This window comes from Cavia porcellus, unplaced genomic scaffold (genome assembly GCF_034190915.1).
Source record: "Cavia porcellus strain 051 isolate PalLab524CR breed Dunkin Hartley unplaced genomic scaffold, mCavPor4.1 scaffold_10, whole genome shotgun sequence".
Classification (NCBI taxonomy): domain Eukaryota; kingdom Metazoa; phylum Chordata; class Mammalia; order Rodentia; family Caviidae; genus Cavia; species Cavia porcellus.
The window spans coordinates 81,200,931-81,217,493 of NW_026947493.1; the positions used below are offsets into that span (position 1 = coordinate 81,200,931).

At 43.9% G+C, this 16,563-nt stretch overlaps 1 protein-coding gene and 1 non-coding gene across 2 annotated transcripts in view; one reads left to right on the forward strand and one right to left on the reverse strand.

The window, feature by feature from the left end:
• Window positions 1-16,563, reverse strand: part of Ext1 (exostosin glycosyltransferase 1) — a 262,248-nt gene that overhangs the window by 53,802 nt on the left and 191,883 nt on the right. The window lies entirely within an intron of this gene.
• Window positions 8,435-8,553, forward strand: LOC111754627 (5S ribosomal RNA). Its single transcript, XR_002789310.1, has one exon. It is a non-coding gene; the product is annotated as a 5S ribosomal RNA (ribosomal RNA).

The window sequence follows — 16,563 nt, forward strand, 5'->3', positions numbered from 1 at the left end:
ATTCTCCGCCGGCCCCCCACTCTCAAAAGGGAGAGGACCTGTGGCAAGAAACAGGGTCCAGGAAGATGTTTCTAAAAAATGCCCCTTTCAAGTCAACTACAAACATAAAAATGAGAATGCTTTTCATCAGTACTGGGTTTGGAATCCAGCACTCCATTGGCTGAACTTCTTTCCCTACCCTTTAAGAAAATATTTTACTTTGAGTCAGGGTCTCACTAAGTTGCTGGTTGACCAAGATGAGTTCAAACTTGAGACATTCTTGTCTCAGCCTCCCACAGTGCAGAGATTACAGGGCTGTGCCACCACAATAGATTTAAAATCACAAATAAAAGCCCACACACCTTTCTGTCTGCGGTGTAAGTGCCCTTGACCTTTCATGGTTTGTGCTCATGGCTACCAAGTCCCGGAGGACAGAAAAAAGTCACTGAGCCTGGCATCCTGCCTTTAGGGAAGTCTAGTTATTACCTACTTTTCTTTTTCTTCTCCAAAGATGCATGGATTTATTTATTTATTTATTTATTGCTAGCGTTTACCCTTCTGCATAAATGATAAATTACCATGACAGAAATCCAAAGATCTCAGAGCCAGAATGAGGTCTGTCATGAGCTGGGCAAGCCATGCAAACATTTGTTGATTTGCTGGAATCGCCTGTAAATTTCACTTCCTGTCTATTGGACCCCCTCTTTCCCCACCCCCACCAACCCCAGCTCCAATCAAACCTCCCTGACTGTTACCAAAATAAAGCAGGGTCTCTGGGCTCATCTTCTATTTAGTGTTACACAGACCTTGTCAAACAGCCATCAGCTTACTTAGAAATGACTTCCCTTTTATCGTGGACGTTATGAAAATTTCCTCTATCTCCTTCATCCCTGTCAGAACCTTCTGGGCTGGAGTATTTCAGACTCACTGTTTCCCGTCTATCTCACTCTACCAACAGAGATAGTAACCGTAAGAGTATTTATTTCTAACTTCCATGACTCACTCAAGGCTAACTTGCTCGTGTTTGATACCAGTTCTATCTGTAGATGATGATGTTAATCCTACAAATCCTTGTAAATAACCAGGTATCTGCACACACGTGACATCCCAAAATGCACTGGGTTGACAAATGTTTGTACTGAACTGTTTACTGCTTTAACCCACCCTGGGCCAGAGTCACATTAACAAAGGAAGAAGGTGCTAAGTCCTAAATGGGTGAAAAATGAAACTTTCAAATTAGTTATAAAATATAACTTTTAACCAAGTAGAAACTTCACTTCAAGGACAACTGACAGAAGACTGAGGCACAGAGCACTGCTGATGAGCCGGAAAGCCCAAGTCCAGCTCAGCTCCTGCATGTTGCACTGGGCCCCTCCTGCCAGCCAGCGCAATGGCACAAGTGCTGTCCACTGCCTTCCTCTCAGAATCCCCCCAGGCTCCCTCGCCTGAGCTTGGCCACCATAAGGGAGGCTCAGAAGCAAGCAGGCAAGTGGAAGTGTCACTGCTCAGAAAACAGCCATCAGCTACAGTTACAGAAGCCCAGACTTTCCCCTGTGTCTGGGTATCTCCCAGGAGGATGTGACGAGCCACTCTTGGAGACGATTCTCTGAGTTCTGTGGTCAGCAGATCTTTCTGAAAGTATTTCCAGGCTGTCTGAATCTTTGTCTAGGAATTTGTTTCCTGTTATTTCAGAAAAAAAAAAAAAAAAAAAAAAAGCAGTGTAGTTTGCTTTGTTCACAGATAGCTTCTCTTCCTACTATTCTTGGGCATGAAAACCCACTCTGAAAATACAAACGACAGTGAACACGTCTCAAGGACACTTAGTTTACTTGCTTTCTTTGCAAAAAGAAATCTACTAGCAATCTGTAGCCCAGAAGCATGGGTAGAAAAATAAACAGATGCCATTTAAATGCAGAATCACTACATCAGGCAAATAGAGTTGGCAGGGGGGTTTAGTCACCAGTGGGAGTGGACAGAGGGCATAGGCTGGGGCAAAGTGGTGAGCAGAACTCCGTCTCGTGGGCAATTCAATTTCTAGCTGCTCCACACAGACAAAGCAATTAGCATGCACCGTCAAGGTGGACTGTGTGAATTGGCTACCTGCCCGTTCTGATCTGGACTGGCACTCACTAGCTCATTCCAAACATTCCAGCCAACTGCACAGAGCCACATGAAAATGACTTTCCATCACCGTCCATCAACGAGGCGCTGGATTAAAGACTTGGAAGTGCCTTGCTAACCTCCCAGCAGTCTTCAAAGAAAATGTTACTCCTTCAGATCTCCCCACCTGAATGCCCTGAATATCCCCTTATGCCCCATGCTTTAATCTGAAAACAACTCTCTTGCCCACAAAGAAGCTGTATGTCCTTCTGAACACAAATACCCCAAACATCCAATGTACCCAGCCAGCAATGGCCAATTTCTATCAGTGATACCATGTATGTGCGACAGCTTGATAAACTTGTTAGTCCAAAACCCTGTAGAGAAAAGACACAACTGCCTCATTTGCAAGTTTCAGTCAACCCAAAGTTCTAGAACTGGTCCCATGCAAAGAAAAGCCCTGAGCCACCCATGTTCAGAGTTGAAAGATTCAACACATGAGCCATGTCACTGGTTCCTTATTGTTTCAGTTTGTAACTAGACTTCTCCCTTGTTCCAAGCACCAAGTCTCCACTTTATGTCCCAGGGTTATTAGGAACTGGGGTCCAGAACTACACTGAGCCAATAGAAGGTTTACTATTTGCCTCAAGCAAACGAACCAGGATGAACAACCTCATGCAAGGAGCCCAAATTAGATTTCAGCTGCAACCATCCTGGTATCCCTGGGGGTTATTCCATTAGATTCCTGCCGCCTCCTTTGTTCACAGCCGTAGCCCTCTGGGGAGCCACGTGGTCCTCTTGGCTCAGGTGAGACTCATCACCACCCACATCACCGCTGCTGTCTCGGCTTTAGGGGCAGCATATGATCTAAGTGCGATCACATTCCCCAGGCTACAGTCCGTCAGTATGAAGCCAGGAACTGTTGAAGTCAATACAGTGCCGCTCCCCTGGTCACATTCATTTGGGTCAAGGTCGGTAGGCTCTGCACTCGGTGGTAGTCAGAAGCTGGCTGTGCACTCTCCCTACCAAACGCTGAATTACCATGAAGACGCTCAGAACAGATTCTGCAGTTCTATGCCAGCCTAGAACGCAGGGTCTGATCCTATCGCAGGGCTCTGAAGAGTGGCACCACTCAGATCGCTTTCCGACTGCCTTACTCTCCTGCCCCAGGGCTCTCAGGACCTCCCCAGACTCAGGTGGTTGCCAAAAATCTCACTTTTTGTCCAACTCCGAGTTCCTTGCTATGTACCTGGAGGGCAGGACTTTCCACTGACACCCGCTGACCCCTACCCAGGGTCTGCCCACACTCCAGTGGGTAGGAATTCCCTCCAGACCCAGGTCCTTTGTCTGCCCTGTGAACTGTGATTAGCCTGCCCCAACTTCCCTCCACATTCAGAATGGGGAAGAACGTCAGGCAAGGAACCATCTGCCAATCTGTGCTTTCAGAGCAAAAATTTCCAGTAAGCGGAAAAGCACGAGTGGAAGCTTGTTTCTTTAGCCAACAGGACCAGAGGTATGAGCTGCAAGCCGACCCTAATCCGGCTGCAGGGCTTGTGGGTAGTTCAAGGTCCCGAGTGGAGGAAGCATGCGAAAGTTCAGCTCTCGGTGGTTTCAATTGCATGATGAAGTCAATGACCACAAACCACCGAAACCCTTCGAAACATTTACCTATGCCTACACCTGGGAATTCTGAAGAAACGTACATGTATGTGCTTATATATGCCTGGAACTTCACCTAAAGAGTTTACGAGAATTGATTTTGGTATGTGTGACGGTATGAACAACTACACTGAAGAACACGACACACCGTGGGAGCCACTGATGACTTCCTATCATTTTGATTCAAAAGCCAATCATGCTTTTATTCTTGGTTTTGATTGGTTTTAGTGTTTTCAATTATTTGATTTCATTATGTATGAAGATATGGTCAGCTGCTTTGAAGAAAACAAGAGACATTATGGCAGCCACTGCTGATTTCCTAGTGTCTGGTCTTAAAAGCCCTTAAGGCTCTCGGTCTTGTGTTCTGATTGCTTTTATACTATTTTGATGTGCATTAACATATTTTGTGTGAAGGTATGGACAACTATTTTGAAGAAAACAAGAGACATTATGGCAGCCACTGTTGATTTCCTGTTGTCTTCTCCTGAAATCCTGTGTTATTTGATTTTTACTCTGCTCTACTTCATTCTGTTTTGCTTTGCTTTACTTTATTCTCTTTAAAAGACAAATGAAACGTCAAAAATTTTCCTGGCAATATTGGCTTTTACTGAAAAGTGGTATAAGAGTAACAAGGTCCATTTTTAATAGAAACATTTCATTTTATATTACCCATCTCTTAATGTTAACTATAAAAATCACCAGCAATAAAAGTTCCTCACTTAAAAATAATCCTATTTGATTGAGCTACATTTTAGTGAATTCTATTTGGAAAAAGAAGGAAGACTTTTAATTCATTAGCCATAAATATAATCCCTTTCTGAGTAGCACTTTTAATAAGGTAGTTGAGCAAATTACACCAACTGTAATTATCCTTTAGATTATGAATTTTTTTTAAATCTAGGGGGAAAGTTCACTTTATTATGAGAAATAAGGCAAGGAAATAGCATGATGTGATATTACTACCCCTACAGCAAGGGCAAAGACCCTCCAGAGGTTGAGCACTACCGATTTTCAACGAGAATGTCATTTCTGCATTTCTAAGGCTTAGCTAAAATCAGATTGAGGAGAATAACAAAATTTCATATAACGATGACCAAACGAGCCATTCATTATTTCCACAATGCCTCGCTTTTCCTAACATATAATCAAAACTAAAACAGAAACAATGAAACAGGATAATAACATATCTGTCAGACCTCAGGGTACCCCGGAGGCACAGTGACAATAACCCGTCTGCTACACTAGTTTCTGTCTGAGTCTAAGGAATGGATGTTCTTTTGTCAAACGTCTGAAGGTCCACTCACTGGGCAGTTGCTGTTCGTCTGTCACTAGCTAGGGATTTCCCTAAGCACGGGGACACAAAGGTGACCCTCCGAGAGCTGCCAATCATATAACACTAGGTAGAAAAAACAAAGAGCGTGCAGAGATCTGTGCTCATCTTGGAGACATCATGTTTTCCCAAATGCCAGCACATCATTCAGCGGTTGGTACTGTTTACTCTAGTGGGGCCAGAACTGCACTCCTGAACACAGAGCCCAGGTCGCAAGTCTACAGTTACTTTATGGTCATGCAACTTCCTCCAGGGTAGGAGCCCTCTTCCCACTGTAAGAGGAGGGGAGGAGAAGCCAGCCCTACCATTCCAAAAAGCACAGAGATTGAGAACCTCCTGAGAGCAGCGCCAGGGCTCACTCTATGTCCTGCATGTACTCTGGGACTCACCTAGTGGATGTGCCATGATGCTTTGTGAAAAAGGAAATGGCCAGAGGAGTAAAGAGGATTCTACTGTAATGATGCAACCAGGGAAAAAATTCACTTTAGTATTAAAAGCATAATTCAAGATAATTCACCATAGGTGAGTTTTCACTCTATAGAAGGTGAAACAACAAAGCAGAAAAAATGAAAGGACAAATCCTGGCTGATCCCTCACCTAACGGTTTAAGCTCAAGCTATGACTACTCTGCATCTTACATAAATATTTAGAAGCATCCCCTAATCTGCCTTTTGAGAGTGGGTGTGATCCTGACGTTCAAACCCAAGACCTTAGCATGTAACGCTAAGTAAATGCTATACCGCCAGCCCATAATCAAGGGAAAACCAACACTAAGAACATTTTATTTGTTTATTTGATAGCATGGCACCTCCTAAGTATCCCTGTTGCAGTGAATCCACAGGCAGGAGTGCGGCAGTGTTGTACGCATGCGTGTATGTACTAGAATACACTGGCACCAACAGAAGGGTGTGATAGAGCTCCTCCTTGAGAAAGCTCCACAAGAAGCTCTCATCCCAGCTCTGTGAAGGGCTTTTGCACACATCTGTTTCAGTTCAGGCCCCTAGAGATAGCTACAATCTAATTAACCAATTAATTTGCAAATATATTCTAATTTATTCAAGGCAGATTTTCTTGGGTGTTAAATTATCTGACAGTAAACCATATGCAGTACACAAGAGCAGGACCTTGCAGAAATACCACAGGTTACCCCAGTGCAAGTATGGCTCTGCACATTCTGGTCCACACATATTTCTCTCTCCCAAGGATTTGGCATTTCTCACCAGTATATTGTATTTGCTTTCAGGAAGCATTGCTAGTTTGTGGGAACAAGGGGTGATCAAACCTGTCAGGCATGTTCACACAAGGGCTTCCATACCCACTACATGGGGCTGAAGCGAACACGGCTGCTTAGGTGGGAGGAATTGGAGAAAGGGATAACAGTATGCTTTGACATAGTCTTTTCCTGAGGTAGGAAAAGGGAAGTTCAAATGATGGAAAAATACACCCTGTCATACTGGGAATTACAAACCACTGTTAATTTGCATGCAGAACAAAGCATGCAAATTATAACAAAGGTAACATTGTTTACTCAGATAATCAAGTTGTAATTTACTGAACTTGTGGTTTAAAAAAAAAAAGATAGGATGTTTTAATTGCTACATTGCAACATTTTATCCTGCTCAATGACTGTATAGCTACAGATAAGAACTGAGAATAACCCTATCAAATGTTAGGGGGATCTCCTAATTTATGAAATGAAGAATATCTCTATGCACACTGTGTTACCTAAAATTACAGACCATGAATTTTAACACATTTTCTACGGCATGTTTTGATAGCTGTTAATTGTGTACCTAAAAGGAAAGTCGAATTTTTGTTACTCCTAATTTCTTCAAAAGACTAATCATTTTTTATTATTTGTACAATGGGAGAAAAGCAGAGACACTGTAAATGTGTTTTGGCATTTCATTCCTTTAACATAAATTCTTCTACTATTTAATTAATTTTAAAGATCTCCAAACACATCTAAGGCACTTAAGTTTATGCTACTGTTTAGCCCCTCGAACAAGGAGTTCTTGTAGTAAATACTTTGGTTGGTTTAAAACAATACCCCTGAGGATAATTCATAATTGCAAAATGATTTCTGACAATAAAATTATAATTTCATCTGAAATTGGGGAGGGTTAATGAGAGGAGGGCGAGGCAAGACTCAAACTCAACAGTCCAAGGGCAAGCAGCAGAGAAAAAGTGTTTTCTTATGCTCAGGGCAGGAGCGGAGTTAAGGATTTGGAAGGGGTAGGGGTGCTTTCTGACTGGAGACTTAAGGAGACTTAGCAGGGGACTTCTGAGTTCCTTTTTTGGGATCTGGTCACTTACCTTGGGGAAACCCAAGATTAAATAAACAGAGACTTAGATCTCCTGCAGTGGGAGCTTTGGTTGAGATAGCTGTAATTTCTGTCCAGTCTCTGCCAGTTGAGGAATTAAAGTGAGGTCTCTAGATAAACATTCTAATCAGCTTGGATGATTTTCAACATTCATATAAATAATAACAGTTCAGTGATACTCAGAAGAGATTTATTTGGTATTTCTGGCTTGCATTTCTAGTTGGTTTGTTTAAATTGTCATGGAAGTATGACCCACAATGATTTCCTCCCGCTAGAAAGACAGTGTGCAAACGTTAAGGGTCTAAGGTGGCCAAGGGTCATTTCTTAGGTGTCCACTTTGCTCAAGATGCTTGACACTCTTCATTCTCTGGCCTCAGAGTTGGTTTAAATGTAACTCAGTAAGTAGGTGAGCAAATCTGGGTACAGCGGGTCAGCCTAGCTTCTTAGAATACTCAGTAATTTCTAAATTTAAACAATCTTTTCAACACTGAAGTGAGTAGAGAAGGAAAAAGACCTCGGTAGATTATGTCATATTGCATGGTAATGAAAAAAATACATAGGACAATGTAGGTGTTCAACGCTTTCCCCAGTGTATATTTAAAATAAAGATGCTACCTCTCTTCTCCCCATCATGGAGTGACTAGCTAGAGGAGCAATCCAGCAGGGCCTCACCAGGCGATCCACTTGGTCTTTCACTCACGGGCTCAGAAGAATGCTGCTCTCCACTGACCATATGGACTGCACAGGGTCTCTGACCTTAATGGATTCTGATACTGACGACAGCCAAAAGCCAGCCAGAACTAATACACCCCTTCCTTCTCCATCTTCCTGACAGCCAAATCACAGACACAGTTTGACTGCATTTTAAACACCGCCCAGTATTTAAACATCCTTTACTTCCTAAAAGTCTTTCTAAGCATCCATTACAGGATCCCACGGAAGGTTCAGCCAGTGATTTTCCTTCCTCTAGATACTGAGGGAGAGAAGGAAAGATTTTCCACAGTAGCACAGCAAGAAAAAAATACGTGAAAATGTTATCCAAGTCTACGGCCATACCACCCTGAACGCGCCCGATCTCGTCTGATCTCGGAAGCTAAGCAGGGTCGGGCCTGGTTAGTACTTGGATGGGAGACCGCCTGGGAATACCGGGTGCTGTAGGCTTTAAAAAAAAAAAAAAAAAAAAAAAAAAGAAAATGTTATCCAAGTTTTCTATGCATGGGACCCTCAAAGACACAGTCCACAGAAATGATGGTGCTCTTTGCTCTGCTTGCATGTTCTGGCAAGGAATCACCTATTTAGAAGCTCTGCTAAAGGTAGGCGGATGAAAGAAGCCCTGCTCGCTCCCAGGCTCTAGTTTCTAAAACAGTAAATGTGATTCATAGCCTGGGCTGCTAATTCCACATGCAACGCTGTTGCAGGTAGTGTACCCATAGCCTCCCAGAGACTTCGAGGGCCATTCTTCCTTTGGCTACGTTTCCATGATGCTGCAGATTCTAAAATGAACAAAATAACAATCTTCAAGTCCCACCTTTAGATGAGATGGGTTGAGCTGGGGGCAGAAGAAAGATAGGAAGACAGTAGAAAACTAAAAGAAAAACCCATATACCGGGACCTGAGGGTCTGGTTTTCAGCTCAAAGAATGCCTTTACTCCCTGCAGGCAATGGATGGCAGCTATGGGGCTGCAGGAGCAGGTAGAGCCAGTCCTGAATTCAAATCTTCCAGCCAGCAAAGAGGGCAACTGGCTAACCAATAGGGATGCTGCAGGTGCTCATATTCTAAAGAAAACAAATAAACCCATGCAGCAAATATCTGGAGCACCTGCCGATGCCACCATGCAGAGATGAGTAATACCCAACCCTTGGCCTAGAGGCTCTGAGAGTCTAATCATCCAACCATTGATCTAACAGCAACAGCAAAATCATAAATAGGACGTGCACGTAGTATCCTCAGAGTGCATCACGGTGCATGGCATAGAGAGGCATCTGATTTGTGAGGGTGGATCCAGAGGCAGTGACATCTGCAGAGTTTTAAAGGACAGGACTGGGGTGTAGCAGGAGGAGGGTCCTGGGAGTGGAAAGAGAGATTGCAAAAGCGCACAGGGAAAATGAGAACTCTGGGAGAGGAAGAGGAAAAGCCCAGAGCCATTTCTTTAAGGAAACGCTCGAACTTCCTTCAAAACACCCTGAACTACAAATTCAGAGAGATGGATTCTTCCAAAACTGCTTTTGAGAAACGTCAATGGGCGTGGTCCAGGGGAACTGTAGAAAAATGCACCCCATTTCTGGTGGATAGCATAGAGTTAGGTTATTTGCCATATTTTAGAAATCATTTTCTATTTCTTAAAAGGACCCTTCTACTTGTGATTAGAAGGCCAATAATTCCAACACTTGGGGGATTCAAGCAGGAATTAATGTGCGTTCAAAGCCAGCCTGAAACGAGACCCTGTCTCAACACCAAATTCCCCCACTACAAAAAGCTAGAACACACAGGGTGTGCTAGGGGATATAATAATTGCAAAAAAAAAAAAAAAAAAAAAAATTAACTTGGACTTCCTGAGTCATTTTCCTGATATATTACAGAACTAGCAGCAAAGACTAAAGACTGATCTGAAATTGAGCAATTTCTAGTCACTAGCGATTGGGTATTTGTCTCAGTGGTTTGCCATTCATTCTGCATCCAATCAATACTTATTAAACATGTATTAAGTCTCAGGCATTTTCTAAGGTATTTAAAACTACAACCATGAACAAGAAGAAGAAGAAGAACTTGTAAATGTTATAAGCAGACAAACATCCATAGCTGTCCTAGGCTATGAAGGGGGAAAAGAAGACATGAAAGAAAATACAGAGGCAGCTGGAACCCTCTTTCTATCTACAGAGCCCCTGGATGGGCCTCCAAGCTAACCGTGGCTCTGAGCATGTCACAGGCTCCGTTTAAGCAGCCCTAATGACCGCATGTCTTCAAGACCCTGGTTCGTAATTACAGAATCTGCTCAGTGCACGGTTCTCCTTTTAGCTGGCTTCACCTCTGTCCAGCACGGTCTTCAATGTCTGCAGCAACCAGAGGCCAGGGCCAGGAGCGAAGGAAGGTCACGGGATTAATGAGAAAGCAGATGTAGGCCTTCATAGTTGGACCCGCTGCTCCAGAAAATGCCCAGGGAGGGATGCGAAGGGAGGGATGCCAAGCAGCAAGGGCTGTTGATGCAGAGCCCTGGGGAGCGGAGGGAGGGAGGGAGCCCTGGCTGTCTGAACTCTGCACCCCGGAGGCCTGCTGTTCCCACCATAGCGCCACTCTACTGAAGGCGAGGTGGGAAAAAATAATTAGATCCCAAATCTGCATTAAAACATTTTTGCAGGGTTTTGTTCTTGAAGTGGAAAACTGTTCCCACGGGGTCTATTTTTAACCATTTTATTTTAAAAGGGATCAGAAAATCTCTTCATGTTGAAACTTCTCAGTGGGAAATTTTACAGTAACGTCGCTGTTTCAATCCAGCCCAGAGCCCACAGAGCAGAGGAAGTGGGTGAATGGGCGAGGGGTGTAGGAGCAGCTGGGCGGCACGTGGAAATGGGTGTCGGGACCCAGAATAAGGCAGCAGCAAGCATGGTGCCTTTTGGCCCGGAGCACTGACCGGAATACTTGAGTCAAGCCCAATGGAAAGACTTGGGAAGGCTTCAGGAGACCTCTGGGTGGGTTAACTTACTAAGAAAAATAAATATTCAACGTGAGTCAGTTTTCTATCAGATGCTGAAAGGAATGTGAAAAAATATGATAGTTGCACTTTGATAACACCAAATCAAAGGGTAATTCATTAGACATAAATGACATAGCTCATTCAGTCACTGAACACTGGGGAAGAACCGTCATGCACTGGGCATCTCAGAGGCATCCTGCAGCCCACACCTGTAACCCCAGCGCTGGAAGGTACAGCAAAAGGAACATGAGTTCAAGACCAGCCACACAAGCAACACAAAAACAGACGGGAGCGCTCCCTCCCTCCGTGTGAAGCCTCACTGGATCACTACACACTGCATTCTTTCTAGAAAGTAAGAGACCCAGGCTAGGCAGTGAAGTATTTGTGATTCAGTCTCAAGTCTCTCACCACAACCCTGAGAAGAATCCAGACATAAAAGAGTGTTTTTAAAACAATCAACTGCTATGGATTGGCTCAGCTCTGTGCTTTGCTCTGAGAATCAATCAGGAATCACCCAAGTCTCGGTTTATGGACTTAGATCCAGGACTGCACTGCAGGATCAGGGACTTGGCAGGACACACTGCATGCAGTCAGCCAGGACTAAGTTGGGCTGAGGTAACAAGCAGCCTTCTGGGGGGGCTTTTGTCATGTCCACTGAGGGCTGCTCTGGGCGGCATCTCACATCTTCACTATGGGACATCCCTGCAAGCTTTTCCTCCCAGACGGACAGGCGACCAGAACATGTGACTCAGCCCGAGGTCAACAGTGCAGGAACACATCTTTATTCCACAGGAATGGGAAACAAAGCAACCATGGACGGTGGGTCACGGCATTGGCCAGAGTGTAGCCCATGACCAGAAAAGGTAGAGGAACTATTTCCAGCCCCTTCATTTCCCCAGCCTTGTCATTACTATTAAATTCTGACTGAACCTGAAGGAAATAACTCCCTTTCACGCTGTCATTGCTTAGCAGACCAGATGCACAAAGGATGTAGAAGAAAAAACAAGAGTTCGGAGAAGTTGGCAGAGACTAATTTTTCCTTCTGTGGTCAGATGTCAAACGGTTTCTTTTTCTCCTCAATCACTGCTTGCCACATGAAGGTAAAGGAACTCCAGAAATTACAGCATGGAAGGCCGCATTTTGCTTTTGCAACTAGTAAATTCACCCTGCGAGCTGCATGCTAGTTTATACTGGCAAGTGGACAGGGGTAGGTGGAGGACACAAATCTGAAGTTGCGTTAGGCAGCAATTAAGTGAAATCAAGACAACAAGGCAGACAAACCCTAGCAATTCGAGAGGGCACTGAGGCCTTTGTTTCTTAGCAACATGAAGAAGAAACAGACTTCAGTATGCAGCCGTAAGAGTTCGTATCCAGTATAACTGTGGATGGTGATCTCACCTGCTGTAGGCTGGATCGGGGTAGTTCTATGACACACTAAAAAGCCCAACAGACATAAGATTGCCCTTTATCACACACATACACACACAGAGTACACTTTTAAAGCAAGAAACAAGCGCAGAAGCATGCACAGTTGAGAGGAAAGAATATCGTATGGGTTTTTTTCCAAAACACGAGAGCCAGGCTCAGAAGCACACACCTGTGGTAACAACTACTTAGCAGACTGAGGTTTAAAAATGAGCTGAATAGCATAGTGAGACCCCGTGTGAAGAAGGAAGAAACAAAGGAAGGAGTGTGGACAGGGAGGAGAGAAAGCAACACACAAAAGAGAACTGTGAATTGCTCCATTCAGTCTCTGGTCACTTCTAAAACTTTGATTTACATTTTTTTTTTTTTTTGTCTTTTTCGTTTTTATCGGTACCAGGGATCGAACTCACGACTGCCTGCTTGCAAAAGGCATTTATGCCACTGAGCTAAATCCCCAGCGGTTTACATTTAACCTCAACATGTGAGTTGGGATTCTCTGAAGCACTCTGCAAACAGAGCACCAGCTACTTAGGATAGAAATTCATAAACTAGGTGGCGTTCAGGGGATAACTCTTTCAACTTTTGTCCACCTTTGAAAATTTATGTTAAAATATTAAGGGAAATTGCATGCAAGCCTAAAGTGAATTAGTCTTGGAACCCTGGAGCAACGATTCTCTGTATGATGGTACCTGGGTTTATGAACTTAATTTGTCTCAGGATTTGGGGAAAACTGGCTTCATTTGTGTTTGTGCAGGGAAGATGGTCCTGGTTGTGTTTATCACGTGATGCAGAGTTTGCGAACAGAAACAAAAACTTTACCAGATGCTTTTGTTTGCAAAGCAAGTTTGTGATCTGAGGCATTACTGTACATCATCGTGAATAAAATTCCCTTTCCACGTACGAATTGCTTATCATCAGAATAACTCAAATGATCAACACCGCTGGACTAGCAACTTTGGTCTATGTGCGTGTATTGAGTTGTTCATCCAAAGAACATTTTGAGTCGCAGGCTGTACCTCTAATTAGGTTTGCAAAAACCAGCACAAAGCAGAGGCAATGGCTACTGCACAGAGACAGGGTGCTGAACGCCCAGTGTGCTGACCTCACGAAATTTACCATCAACTTGTTCCTTATAATTATTTGTGGAGTTCGCAGTGGTCTATATGTGATGAGAAGGGGATGTTGTAGTAAACGCCAGGTTTTGATACTGCTTTCACAGCACTAAAAAAATGCTCAATTCATCAAACGCCATAGATGAATTCTTTTTCTTCTGAAGGTTTAAGCATTGATACAGGAAAATATTTTCCATAATCACTAACCAATCATTTTTAAAAGTTAGACTACCTGGTTTCTGATTCTTGCTTTTGTTGACATTTTACTTTTATTAATATTTAAATCGTTTAAACTGAAGCATTCTGCAGTTTTGAATGAGTCCTATTTTAAATCGGGTACAGTGACCACGAGCTTATTCTCCTCATAATGTTATTATAACGAGCTGGCAGAAATGAAGTGCAGAGGACGAGAGCATACACTCAACAAGGACGAGGTACAGTCTGCTCAGGGAGAGGCACACTGTGATCTGTGCAGCGCCTCCTTTAAAAATCAAGCTTCACTAGGATACGGGGGAAACTTACTGTATTACAACTATAGTTGCTAACGTGCAAAAATCAGAATTGACTAGCCGCAGTGAGAAAGCCTACGGTGTCTAAGGTATTTGCTACTTGGCAAACTACTAGGTACACAAGTCCCAAGGCCACACCTGGCTCTTTTGGGGGCTCTCTAAATACCAGCCAAAGGAATGAATTCTTGTGTAACTAGATGTTTACTGCAGGGCTGACCAGCATTTACGACTCATTTCAAACCTTACTGCCCACACTCCTGGGGTGATCATGGGTGCCGTTTCTCCATAGTGACCCCGAAGTCAGGCAACTGGAGTTGAGAGATAGCTCAAACCAATTCTGTGTTTCCAGGATGGTGGTCAACTGTATGACCGACGGCTTGTCTGCAGTGGTGCAGGGACCCAGGCACGTTTCTGCAGACTATATTGGGGAACTCCAAAGCCAATAAGCTGACCAGCCTCCAAAACCCAAGTCACTGCTTATCTCTAAAAAAAGAAGAGGAAAATGCAGATGGGCTAATATTTCTTCCCCTTTCTGTAGGCTGGCAGTGATTTTGTGGTCAAGGCGATGAGCTACTACAAAAAGTAAAAAGGAAACCACAAAGCTCACACCCAGTGCTCCTCCCAAACTACACAACAAAATTCATGTTTGCTTCCAGAGCTCCAGGACCCTCTCCTACATGAAGCAGCTCCTACAAACAGTGTTCTGATGAGAGACACTGCACTGGTTCTCCAAGGTAAAGGGAATTATTATGCGTATCACAAACAGGCACCAAGAGAAAAATAAATAAAGCTAAGATATTGTGAAGCTAGTGGGGAATTTTGGCTACTTTAACACTTACGTCAAGACTGAAGCCCATTAGGGAACTTGCAAAACTACGGGAGCTACAGTTCTGTTGGTGCCTAGTTTCTTTTAAATGCCAAGTGGCAGGTTGTTGGGAGCAGGGTACTGTCCAGCAGTCTGCTTCAATTTGTTTTGTTGAGTAATGCCTCCTTATCCCCTGCACCATATGTATTTCTACCAGTTCCCAATTAGTGTCAATGAAATTCCCAAGAATGACAATGATATAGATCACTTCTATGCACTATAGAGGTGGCCTGAGTCCAGAGCTTCCTCCAAGCAGGGACACCCAACCAGTTCTTGGTGTCTGTTACTGTTTTAGATGCTCTAGGTACACAAATATGATGTAGGGGATCTATAGGGTGACATTTTTAGAAAGGATTTTGTTGCTTGGGAGAAAGACCTGAGTACCCATTTAATATCAATGAGAGAGAGAGAGAGAAAGAGACAGAAAGAGATAGGGAGAGAGACAGGGAGAGAGAGAGAGAGCACTCGAAAGCATGCTCAATACTCAGGGAAGCATTCTAACCCCATGTACCTAGCTTCAGAGGTATAAGCCATGTCCTCCATCACCAATAAAGAAAGGCTCCGTGGATGTGATTTGAAATTTTTCTTTTATGCACTGGTATATTTAAAAGTAGTTCTGGGGACAAAAATCAACACTTAAGGTTCAATGTTTTTGGCATCATCTTGTGATCAACTTCTATTTCTTTCTTAAACTTCTGTCTGGCCTTGGCCATAATTCTTGAGATCACAGCCCAGTTCCAAGTCACTCAGGAAGTGCTCCTATCAGACAGTGCTTAGCCTTACTGCCCGACGGTGCTGCCAGTGAAAACAACAATGAAATCCCATTAAAATCCTCCCAACCATGAAGCACCCACTGGCAACTACTGGAAGGCTGGGACTAAACCCCAGGTCTGCTCATGCTCAGGGTGTCTCCTAAAGGCACATCTACTGATGCTACTTCTTGTTGAGGCTTTCTGAGACCCCCTCATTACCTCCCTGGTGTGCAAACTGGCAAGCTCTAACCACAGCTCTCCTCACAATGTCCACTCGCTCAGCGCTGGGCTGCCTGAGGGGAGGGAGGGCACTGTGCAGCAGTCTTGGGGGACTGTCTTTGCAGAAACTCTTGATCTGCAGGAGTGTGGGTCAGACATTACTGCAACAGCATCACCAGGTCAACCTGAGTCCGACTGGAATGTAAGAAAACTTCAAAGTCTTCGCGACAGAAAGGTGCAAATCTGTTCTGCCTTCACGTCTGTGAGCTTTGCACCCTCTCCACCAGCTGATGAGTGGCACAGGGGATTCGCAGGAGGTCAGAGGGAAGAAGGAAATCTCTGTTCTGTGTCTTCAGAGACTCTAGAGGTTCTGCTTATGTAAGCAGAGTTTAATCAGTGACTTACTTGAAAAAATGGCCATAGACTCAGAACAAGAATATTCATCCCTGAAAATGCCTTAACTCCATTTGAGCATGCAAAGAATAAAACCAAGTATTACGGTTTCTCCACCCCATTCCTTGGCACCTGTGGCCCCATACCAGCCAGCAGGACAGCCAGGAAGAACCTGTCATTCCTGACAGCTGCCAAAGAAAATGA